At 46.9% G+C, this 12,405-nt stretch overlaps 1 protein-coding gene across 3 annotated transcripts in view; it reads right to left on the bottom strand.

Moving 5' to 3' along the window:
• The window catches only part of CSE1L (chromosome segregation 1 like), a 42,834-nt gene extending 36,001 nt beyond the window's left edge, over positions 1-6,833 (bottom strand). The window contains exons 1-2 of one of the 3 annotated variants that reach the window (XM_027621555.1): positions 6,684-6,833; positions 3,925-4,163 (exon numbers count right to left, since the gene is read on the bottom strand). The gene's annotated coding sequence lies outside the window, so the exon portion shown is untranslated. The remainder of the gene's footprint in view (positions 1-3,924; positions 4,164-6,683) is intronic. The other 2 variants (XM_027621556.1, XM_027621554.1) reach the window with 2 other exon arrangements.
• Positions 6,834-12,405: the final 5,572 nt, after the last annotated feature.

Below are 12,405 nucleotides of genomic sequence, written 5' to 3'. Positions count from 1 at the left end.
GGCGACTCTTGATCTTGTGGTTTTGAGTTGGATATAAAGATTTAACAAAAAAATTTTTTAAGATTTTTAAAAGATTTTATCTTTAAGCAATCTCCACACCCAGCGTGGGTCTCAAACTCAACCCTGAGATCAAGAATCGCATGCTCCTCTGACTGAGCCAGCCAGACGGCCCTTAAATACAAAATTAAAAAAAAAAAAAAAAGTTTGGAAAATGCTATGCATTATATTCCCTTAAAGGTTTCAGGAACTCAAACAGTAAATTATCAGTTTAATGTTATTTAATCCAGAATTCCCCCCCGTTACTTGGCCACAGAACTACTTTATTATATAAAACTTTGGAAAGGGGTGCCTGGGTGGCTCAGTCAGTTAAGTGTCTGCCTTTGGTTCAGGTCATGATCCCAGCCTGGGATCAAGCCCTGTGTCAGGCTCCCTGCTCAGCAGGGGAGTCTGCTTCTCCCTCTCCCTCTGCCCCTGCTCGTGTGCTCTCTTGCTCACTCTCTCCCCCAAATGAGTATTAAAAAACAGGGCGCCTGGGTGGCTCAGATGGTTGGCCGTCTGCCTTCGGCTCGGGTCATGGTCCTGGGGTCCTGGGATCGAGTCCCGCATTGGGCTCCCTGCTCCTTGGGAACTTGCTTCTCCCTCTGCCTCTCTCTCTCTCTCTCTCTGTCTCTCATGAATAGATAAATAAAATCTTTAAAAAAAAAAGCAAAACAAAAAAACTTTGGAAAGTAGTGATTTAATCAATTCCTTACCCATTCTTTCTGTTGAAATGCTCAATCTGTTTGAAATGAAAGTTTGCTGTTGCCAAGCAAAATCATCTACATCAGTGTTATGTAAGCTAAAAAAACCCAAAAACCCAAAAAACCCTTGTCTTTCTTTGCCACACAAACTTGTTCTACCTTTTGACATTTATTCAAGGCAGCATGTTAGAAACTGTGTACTGGGAGGATTACAGAGATTAATTGGATCTATTCTGAGTTTTTTTTTTTAATAATAACCTTTATTTACTGATTTTTCAAGCAGGCTCTCATGACCCTGAGATCAAGACCTGAGCCAACCAAGATCAAGAGTCCGATGCTTAACTGACTGAGCCATGCAGGAGCCCCTATTCTGTTGAATTTAATACACTCCCCAGTAACTTTGCATTTCACTAACTTTTTTTTTTAGGATTTATTTATTTTAGGGAGAGAAAAGAGAGCGCACACACTTGTGAGCAGGGGAGGGGGCAGAGAGAAAGGAACAGAAAGAATCCTTAAGCAGATTCCTCACTGAGCTCGGAGCCCCACACAGGGCTTGATCCCAGGACCCTGAGATCATGTAGAGCAGAAATCAAGAACCAACAGCTCAACGGACTGAGCCACCCAGGCACCCAACTAACTTTCTTCATTATGTTCTTAAAGCACTATACATATCTCAGCTAAAATCTCTTATATTCCTCATAATTATCTATATTAAAAACCCAAACCCTTGGGGTGGCTCAATTGGTTAAGTGACCGACTTGTGATACAGGCTCAGGTCATGATCTCATGGGTCATAAGATCGAGCCCCAAGTTGGGCTCCACAGCAGGGAGTTTGCTTGAGTTGCTTGAGATTTCCTCCCTCTGCCCTTCCCCCCACGTGTGAACTCTCTCTAGCGTGCACACTCTCTCTCTTTAAAATAAATAAATCTTAAAAAAAAATTCCAGACTCTTTACCATGGCAGAGTTCCATGCAATCTGTAACTGTCAACTTCATTTACCTTCTTTTGGCTTCTTTTTGGCTCTAAGTTCAAGCCACAAAAGCCTTCCCTCTGTGGCGTGAACCAGTCAAGACAGTTCTCCATGCTGTAATAATGCTCTTCCTTTTAATTTGATATTGGGTATCATTTAGCTGTCAGCCCACTGTCAATTCCTAAAAAGGGCCTTCCACCATTATCATCTACCTTGTTCCCATTACACTATTAATAGTAGTAACCATCATCTGAATTATCTTTGATATACTTGTTATCCTTATTGTAAGCTCCTTATGGCAGGGACTTTGTATGTCTTGTCTGTGTAAGCCCAGGACTTTACCACTGCCTGCCACACAGGAGATACACAGTAAGCATTTGTTGAACGAACTAAAGGATGAGTCAATATGTCAGTCAACTAGCTACAACAGGAGTTCCCAGAGTGCATTAGAGACTATTCTTTGAGGCTCAGTTCTGAGGAGCCCCAACTTAACATGGGAACTCTTACATCTGTAAGATAAACAAATGACAACTTACCCACCATAATTCATTTCTGTTCATTCGAAAGTTTTTCAAGAAAGAAGTGAATGTGAAATTTGTCCTATGTTACTGTTCATATATGCCAGTGCTTATACTTTTGTTTCAGGGCTTTGCACTTACTGTTCCACCTGCCTGAACAGCTCTGCCTCTGGAGAGCTGTATGGCACTGCCCACTTCATTCAGGTCTCTTTCCAAGGTCATCTCTTTTCAGAGATGCCTTCCTGGACCAGCCTATCTAAAAGAGCACCCACCTCAGTCACTCTCTATTCCTTTACTCTATTTTTCCAAGTTCCAAATTTCCAAGTATTGTAAGGCATACTACTTTGCTTTCTTGTAGGGTCTTTGTGTTTTGTTCACTTCAATCTCCCTAGAGCTTTACAATAGTGATAGGTACCTACTACGTATTTCTTGTACTATTTTCAAAAGCTGCACCCCCTTGATTGATTTTTTCCATCAAAAACTTTCTATCAGGGCACGTGGGTGGCTCAGTTGGTTGAGAGACTGCCTTCGGCTCAGGTCATGATCCTGGAGTCCCGGGATCGAGTCCTGCACCAGGCTCCCTGCTCAGCGGGGAGTCTGCTTCTCCTTCTAACCCTCCCCCTCTCATGTGCTCTCTCTCTCTCTCTCTCAAATAAATAAATAAGATCTTAAAAAAAAAAAACTTTCCATCATTCTACACATTTGCTCTGGTCAACTGACTATAACTACAGGAAGAGGTGGAGACAATTGATTCTAAGACCACATGATAGAATGACACCAAAATGACAAAGTTCCGGTACTAAGCAGGACTATTTGTAAGTTAAAAAAAAGTGAGGGCTCATGGGGATATGTAAATATGCATGAAACAATCCCTGAAAGTCAAAATACTACACAGATCCTTGAGTTTAGTACTAATTATTTGTCAACAAACCCTTTTTGTATCTCCTTAGTAATAATGTCTAAAAAACCAAATGGTAGGGGCGTCTGGGTGGGCCAGTCAGTTAAGCGTCTGCCCATGGTTCAGGTCATGATCTCAGGGTCCTGGGATCCAGCCCTGCTTAAGTCTCCCTGGTCAGCAGGGAGTCTGCTTCTCCTGCTCCCTCTGCCCCTCCCCCTACTCTGTGTGTGGTGCTCTCCCCAATAAATAAATAAAATCTTTAAAAAAAATTGTAAGCTTAGCCCTGATTTGGGAAAGCATGACAAATCAGGTAACTTTAGAGAATACTCCACAGGTATTCATAATGTATCAACAAGATCAAGGTCTAATTAAGCTATCTAATTTGGCCACATGTGAAAGTACTTGGACTCTTTAAAATATTAGCAAAATGTAAATGTAGAAAGTGTTACTGATTTTATTTTTTTTTTTAAGATTTATTTATTTATTTATTTGTCAGAGAGAGAGAGAGAGAGACAGAACACAAGCAGGGGGAGAGGCAGACAGAGGGAGAAGCAGGCTCCCCGCCGAGCAAGGAGCCTGATGCGGGACCCGATCCCAGGACCCTGGGATCATGACCTGAGCCGAAGGCAGCCGCTTAACTGACTGAGCCACCCAGGCGTCCCAGTGTTACTGATTTTAAAATAATGATTAAAACTAGAAATGTGAAATTCATTATTTTGCTTTCATATGAGATACGTTACTTTTTCCACAGATCTTTGGAAATCCCTACCAATTCAGTTAAAAAAGAAAACACATGTACCACAATAAATCAGTGATGGGAGACTTATCTAAATTCCAAGTTCTTCTTGTTGAATGAATGGCTGGACCTAAGTCTAGCCTCTTCCCACAGGCCCTCAGTTATGGATGAAGACTTTTGGAATAAAAACTTTGATTTCCAAGGCCATCTGACAGACATCTGTGACATAAGCTGATCCAAGATCTGTGCCTTTTCCTTAGATATTTCCTCCACATTAGAGAACCATTCCTGAGTCCTTACATCTGGGGAAAGGGAAAGAGATCCAATGAATGAAAACTATCTGGCACACACATATCAAGAACATACCCCAACACCTCAACCCCCCTCCCTGCTTTCTTATCACAGGAATAGACCACTTAGAATCAAATCCAAACTGTACATTGTCTACAAAGCCCTATATGATCTGGCCCCTGGATACCTCTCCTTTCTTCATACGCTACTGTAGCAAGCTGGATTTTCCTCCAATATTCTAAGTCTGTTCCTGTCCTCAAGCCTTTGTACTTACTTTCTATTTCCTCTGCCTGGAATGCTCTGTCCCCTCAACTTTCCATGGCTGATCTCAGCTCAAAAGTCACCTCTCCAGAGAAGCCTTTTTTTTTTTTTTTTTAAGAGAGGGGGAGGGAGGGGGGGGGGACAGAGAGAGAATCCTAAGCAAACTCTATACCTAGCACAGAGCCCGCTAATGGGACTCCATCTCACAACCTTGAGATCATGACCTGAGCTGAAATCAGGTTGGACCCTTAACCGACTGAGCCACTCAGATGCCCCCAGAGAAGCCTTCATCTGTCACATCGGCTCTCTCACTTCTATCTGAAATTATCTAATTCATTTATTTGTATTACTGTTTCTTTCTCCCATTAGCATATAAGCTCCCCAAAGGAAAGGACCTTGTCCATTTTTATTTCACTGTATTCTCAGATATTAAGTGAATGCTCTATAGATATTAAATGAAGGAACAAATTAATTCCAAAGCTAGAGCACTGCTCTCAAACACATCCGATCCTCTACAGGAAACCTTCTGTCCCAGCCCCCAAGTAGCAGAAATCAAAGTAACCAGATGGGAAGAGAAAACTCCCTTGCACTGACAGAAAGAAGTCAAAGTGTCTTGGAGGGATAAGGTCAATCAAGAGTCCCAGGAATTGTGCAGCAAGTGGAGACACACACACAAGTTAAAAATTCAACCCTGGGGAGGGGGCTCAGGAGAAAAGAAAAGAACACAGGTGGGGCGCCTGGGTGGCTCAGTCGCTAGGCGTCTGCCTTTGGCTCAGGTCATGGTCCCAGGGTCCTGGGATCGAGCCCCGCATCGGGCTCCCTGCTCCACGGGAAGCCTGCTTCTCCCTCTCCCACTCCCCCTGCTGTGTTCCCTCTCTTGCTGTGTCTCTCTCTGCCAAATAAATAAATAAAATCTTTAAAAAAAACAAAACAAAACACAGGTGGGATCCAATAGTAAAAAGTCCCCCTCTATGCCTCCAAGGAATAACAACACTTGTGCATCTACCACGTGGTAAGCACTCGTCACCAGAATATAGCAGTAAACAAGACAGGTAAGGTCCTTGCTCTTGAAGTTAACAACCCAGCAGCTGAGAAAGACAATGAACAACTCTAAGTAATTCTAGTTAATAGTAAATGCTATTAAGTAAAAAGTGGAAAGAAATAAGTCCTCAGAGAAGTCGGTCAAAGGTGTAACGGACATGAAACTTAAAGGACAGGGAGCCAGCCTTGCAAAGCTCTGATGTCGATAATTTCCAAGCAAACGAAAGGCACGTCCAAACGCTCTACGGTGGGCACGAACTTGGAACATCTAAGAAAACAGAAAGTCAGCAGTATGGCTTCAGTGGCTAAGAAGAGATGGGTGGAAGAGGCAGACAATGGTAACTTCGGTTGGGACTTTGTCAACCACGGTAATAACTCCGTGGATCCTCACAGCCACTCTGCGAGGCAGATTGTTTTCAACCCCACTTTGCGGATAAGGAAATGGGGAAGACTCAGGGATGAAGAGACGCCCTAACCTGCACTCCCAGGGAGGCCGACTCTGGAGCGAACCCAGGCCTTCTAATTCCAAAGCTCATGCTCCGAACTACCACACTCTCGCGTCTCCCCCAAGACCGAGACCCTACATTCCTGGGCAGGTGCATGGACTAGAACGTAATCCTCAAAACAACTCAGCAAAGTGAGATCACGATGCCCATTTACAGTCGGGGAGACTGAAGCACAGGGAGATTAAAGGTCCCCCTTCCAACCAGAACGTGAGTCCCGGGGACCGGGGAAGAGGCCGTCTGGGCGGCAGCCGGCTCCGGCTCCGCAGCCCCGCCGGACAGGCCTCGCCACTGCGCTCAGCTCACGTTGCGGGTGGCCCGGCGCGACGAGGACGGACGCGCGGGTGCGACCAATGAGAGGTGGCCTTCCCGAGCGGCCCGGCGGCAGCGCGGCCAATCCGCGCGGCGCTGGGGGGGGGGGGGGGAAGGGGCGGGCGCTCGGGCGGCTCGCGTTAGGCCGCGCCTCGGGGGCCCTCGTCCCTCACAGGCCCCGGGGCCGCTGGGCTTGGGCCTGAGGCCTGGCACGCCGCGAGGTGAGGCGCGACCCGTCCGTGCAGGCAAAGACCTCGCCCGAGGGCGCCGCCGGAAGTACGGGCTCAAATTCCGCTCTCGCCCAGAGGCGCGGTCTTTGCTTCCCAGCGCTCGGAAGTGTCAGAAACGCGCATCCCTCCCCCAGCGGGGTCCCAAGAGGCCACCCTGCCAGGCCCTGCACGCCCCGCGCCTCACCTCTTGGGGATACGGGAACGGAGAAGGGAATCTCAGTCGCGAACTGTAGCCGGCACTACCCACCCCGGCTGCCGCTCCGCCTCACATTCAAACCCCGGCAAAATGGCGCGGCGGCGAGGCTGCGGCCCGGGCGCATGCGTGAGCCGGGCAGAGGCGAGGGGCGGGACCAGGAGCGCTCAGGCCCCACCCAAGCTCGGATGGCCAATCGCGACCGGCTCTGTGTTTGCGCTGACATCACAAGCGACAATGCCCTTTGGCTCAGACCGCGGCTTGGAGCATCATAATCCCCATTTTCCTGAGAACGGACAGGGCTTCAGCGAGTGGCCGCGGGAGTGCGACCTAGTCTGATGTAGGCCTGCAGTGAGGCACGTAGTAGGTCTTCTATAACTGTTGAACTAACTGCTCAAAGTCATGTCCATAGTCTCTCAGGCCGAGGAGAACTTTTGCCCCTCGCAGACCGCAGGTTTTAGAGGAAGAGGCGGAATACACGAAATCATTTCAGATCTTGATAAGCGCTACGACAAGAAAACATAAAACAGGGTGATATGACAGGCAGTGACTTGGAAGGTCATTGATTGGTCAGAGAAGACCTCTGAACAAGTGACACTTGACCTCAATTTCAACAAGGAGACAGCTGTGTCAAGATCCTCCTGGAGAGCGTGCCAGGAGGAGGGGATGCCAACAGCCTGGGCTCTGAGGCAGGAGTGAGCTGGGCTGGGGCTCAATGAAGTGCAGAGAGGCAGGAGATGAAGTTAGGCCAGCAGGGGCCAGATGATGTAGGCGTCATAAGCCCTGTTTAGACTAGGTCTCACTCTCACGTGCATCCATTAGGGGAAGGCCACCAAATCTACACTTTAAAAGGCCCACCAGTTGCTGTGTGGAGATGGACTGTATGGGGGTGGAGGCGAAGAACTTGAAGCAGGGAGCCTGGAGGCATCCAGGAGAGAGACGTGATGGCTCAGAACTCAAGTGAGTAGCAGCGCATATGGAGATAAGTGGACAGCTTCAGGATATACTATAGAGTTAGAGCCTGTAGGATTTTATGATCCATAGAGTGTGACAATGGACAGCAAGCAATGAGGACTTAGGGAAATCCCAGCTCTCGGTTTCAGCCACCAGCAGGCTGAGGCTCAGCTGTTTCAGAGCGCATCCCTTGCAATTGCTAGCTTGCTACTCTGGGGACTGAAAGGCATGTATTTGGTTATCACTGGAGGAAACAAATATTATAAGAACACAGAATTATATAGGGACTGAGACCTGCAGAACTCTTAGCATATAATGACTCTGTCCAAACCTCTGCAATAAGAGATGACCGAATTTGAACATGGCTTCTAGCAGCAGCATAAGGCCATGACCCTAGGATGACCCCAGTGTCCCCCACCCCCAACACACACACACAGACAGACATACACAGGACTGCTTGAGAAAGTTCAATGCTGCCAGGAGAATTTACTGTTTGTTCTAGCCAACACCTGGGTATAGGCCCCAACCTCCCTTCCTTAGAGCATTTACTAAAAAGGACTTACAATTGTGAATCTTTTTTCTGTCCCTCTGAGATGTATATGTATCTCCTGCAATTCAGGAGTGTCTTTCTTAATGACCTGAAAGCCATTCCTCTGAAATATAATCATCAGGAAGGTGAGGCCTGTTTCTCTGTCTCTGTGCGTAGATGGGAGCCTAACCCTGATAATTGCTAGCTAGCAGACGTAGCGAGCCTGATGACATTTACACCGACCAACACTTTAAGTTTTCACCTGGGCCTTCACTTTCCAACTCCCCCGTTCACCTTTAAAATGCCAAATCAGGGACGCCTGGGTGGCTCAGTCAGTTAAGCGGCAGACTTCAGCTCGTGTCATGATCCCAGGGTCCTGGAATCAGGTCCCACATCTGGCTCCCTGCTCAGCAGGGAGCCTGCTTCTCTCCCTCTGCCTCTGTCTGCGGCTCCCCCTGCTTGTGTGAGCGCACACTCTCTCTCTCTCTGACAAATAAATAAAATCTTTTTAAAAATAAATAAAAAAAATAATAAAATGCCCAATCAGGGGTGCCTGGGTGGCTCAGTCAGTTAAGCCTCTGACTCTTTTTTTAATTTTTTTTTAAGATTTTATTTATTTATTTGACAGAGAGAGCGAAAGAGCACAAGCAGGGGGAGCAGCAGAGGGAGAGGAAGAAGCAGGCCCTCTTCCGAGCAGGGAGCCTGATGTGGGACTCGATCCCAGGACCCTGGGATCATGACCTGAGCCGAAGGCAGATGCTTAACCATCTGAGCCACCCAGGCGCCCCTAAGCCTCTGACTCTTGGTTTCAGTTTAGATCATGATCTCAGGGTCGTGTCTGGCTCCGTGCTCAGTGGGGAGTCGGCTTGAGATTCCCTCTCCCTTTGCCGCTCACATGCTCTCTCTCTCAAAATGAATAAATAAAATCTTAAAAAATAAAATGCCCAATCACCTCTGCACAGTCAGGATCAACTCTCTCCCCCACTGTGAGTAGTTTCTGAATAAAATCTGTTTTTACTGCTTTAACAATGTCCGACTTTATCTTTGACAGCCCCTGGCTATGAACATGTAAAAGCAGTTCCTGAGATAAAATGCGAAAATTGCTCTGTTTGAGTGAAAAGGTCATGGATGTAACTTTTTTGTAAAATTATTCAACATCTCTTATCACCGTCCACAAACCCTGCAAGTTCTGGCCCCTGTCAACCTGTCTGACTACATCACCTCCCTCCCTCCTCCGCTCCACCCTCACTCAACTTAGCCACCTTGCCTTCCTTTCTGTTCTTCCAAGCTCCAAGCTTATTCCCGCCTCAGAGTGTTTGTACTTGCCCTTCCCTCTGCCTGCATGCTCTTCTAGACCCCGGAATAACTGGCTCCCTCTGTACCTCCAGATTCCCGCTCAAATGTCACCTCCTCAGAGAGGCCTTCCACTCTGTCTGAAATTGCCCACTCTTCACACCTGATAAATCGACATTTAGGTTTGCCAGATTTATTTTTTTTAAGATTTTATTTATTTATTTGACAGAGGGAGAGAGAGAGAGAGAGAGAGATCATGAGCAGGGGGGAGGGGTAGAGGGAGAAGTAGACTCCCTGCACTGAGCAGGGAGCCCGATGTAGGACTTGATTCCAGGACTCTGGGATCATGACTTGAGCCGAAGACAGACACTTAACCAACTGAACCACCCAGGAACCCAGGTTTGCCAGATTTAGCAAGCAAAATACAGGACACCCAGTTCAATGTGAATCTCAGAAAAATAATGCATGACTTTTTATTTTTTTATTTTATTTTTTTTTGGATTTTATTTTTTGACAGAGAGAGAGACAGTGAGGGAGGGAACACAAGCAAGGGGGAGGAGAAACTTCCCGCCGAGCAGGGAGCCCAATGTGGGGCCTGATCCCAGGACCCTGGGATCATGACCTGAGCTGAAGGCAGATGCCTAACAACTGAGCCACCCAGATGCCCCAGTGCATGACTTTTTAATATAAATATTGCATGGGACAGGGCGCCTGGGTGGCTCAGTTCGTTGGGCGACTGCCTTCGGATCAGGTCATGATCCTGGAGTCCCTGGATCGAGTCCCGCATCAGGCTCCCTGCTCAGCAGGGAGTCTGCTTCGCCCTCTGACCCTCCCCCCTCTCATGTGCTCTCTCTCTCTCTCTCTTTCTCATTCTCTCTCTCAAATGAATAAATAAAATCTTTAAAAAAATATTGCATGGGACATACTTCTAAAAGATCATACATTGTTTATCTGAAATTCGCATTGACTCAGATGTCCTGTATTTTATCTGGCAAGCTTAGCCTCAATATATCATTGTTTTCTTCATAGCATTTATCATTCTTTGCAATTGTCTTTGTTAATTCCTCCCCCCACCATCAGCTTAAGGACTCTATTAGAACAAGGACCTTATTTATCTTATTTACAGCTGTGCCCCCAGCACCGAGCACACAGGACCTGCTCAATAAGTATTTATTGAATAATGAATGAAATTCCCTATATAAATAAAGTCCACTGAGAAAGGTGTAAGTTATTAAGGACACTGGTGGAAAAGATGTATTTTTGCCATTGCAGCAATAGCACGAGTAATCGATCATACTAATCTGCTTTCCTAGATGAAGATTTTCCTCCAATCCCGGTGAGAACAACCCTGATGATTTAACAGTTTTCCATCTCTGAGAGCTAATCATGAAGGAGGCTGACTGGCATCTCGTGTAGGTCTAGCATCTCTCCCAGGTTCTGCAGGAAGCCCCAAAGTGTGCCAAGGTTATCATGTCTGTGGACGCAGCTCTAGTGGTGCCCACTCCCCTCGCCCTTTGCAGCTGAAAGAAGAACCATGCAAGTGAGGGTCACAGAAAGGTCAGTATGGCCTCCTTCTCCAGTCTCCGTGGGTGATACCTGAAGGCTCCCTTGGGAATCTCTACCCACCCCCCCCACACCACCAGCCCATCGAGTCCACACACTCCTGGGTTTGCTACAACTGCTAATGTGCACATGGTGAAAAATTCACATGGAACATGAGAGGATTTGGTCTTTTGCTAATTAGGACATTCACTGTAAGTAACATATTATGTTCTCTATGTCCTATATTTTTAATTGTGCTTTACTAGAAGTTCTCTGAGAGAGGCATGTTGGTCTCCCACCATGATTCTGGCTTTGTCATTGTTAAAAGTGTACTCAGTTGTCTTTTGTTGTATGTTTTGAAGCTATCAGGTAGATTAGGTTCATGCCATTTCTTCCAGATAAAGTCTGTCTACCATCTGACGATGTGAAATACTCCTCTTTCGTCCTTTCAGACCTCTCCTCTTCCAATTCTTTTTGTCCGAATCAATATTGTTAGACCTGCTTTCTTTTGGTTAATAATTTCCTGGCATATCTTTTTAAACCTCCTGCTTTATTGAGATAGAATTGATACATCTTTTACCAGATCTTTACTGTCACTCTACTTTGATCCTGTTGTATCACACTAGTTCAGAGCATGGGGGCGCCTGGGTGTGTCTGCCTTCAGCTCAGGTCATGATCCCAGGGTCCTGGGATCGAGCCCCGCATCAGGCTCCCTGCGGGGGGAAGCCTGCTTCTCCCTCTCCCTCTGCCCCTCCCCATGCTTGTGCTGTGCTGTCAAATAAATAAATACAATCTTAAAAAAAAAAAAAAGCATGACTACCCAGGTTAAGACTTTCACGCCATCTCTATGACACCGGGCAAGTTACTTACAATTGAGCTGTCTCATCTCTACAGGAGTGATGGTAATAGTAATTTGCCTCTCAGTGGGCTGGGCAGACGACAGAGCCAGGAAAGATGCGGCCCATGGAAGAGGATCTGAAAAATAGTAACTGTCCAACGATGTTAGCTCTTATCTCCATCTCGAGACCGGGAAGCAATGTATTTTTGACATCGTCCCATTGTCCCCAGTCCTGCATTTTCCTAGGTGGTACTGCTGTAGACCTGGACAGGCCTTTGGACCCTTGCCTTGGCCCCTATGCTTTAGAGGGTGTGGCTCTGGTCCCGTTCCAGCTGCCCACAGGTGAGGGGTCCATGCGCCCAGTGGGTGTGCTCACCCAAAACCCTGATCCCCTCCTTTCAGACCTTGTTCTGGTTTGCATAGGACCCTAGAATTCCTCACCACCAAGCCCCAAGCCCTCTTCCGGGGTCTGTAGAAATCCCTTGGCTGGGTTGCTCCTGAGAGCAGATACACAGCAGCTGTGAGCACCCCTACAGTGGCAGTGTGACTTGGGGACA

Source organism: Zalophus californianus, chromosome 8, assembly GCF_009762305.2.
Source record: "Zalophus californianus isolate mZalCal1 chromosome 8, mZalCal1.pri.v2, whole genome shotgun sequence".
NCBI lineage: Eukaryota > Metazoa > Chordata > Mammalia > Carnivora > Otariidae > Zalophus > Zalophus californianus.
Note: the sequence above shows the minus strand (reverse complement) of the source record. Positions and strands in the feature narration are given on the sequence as shown.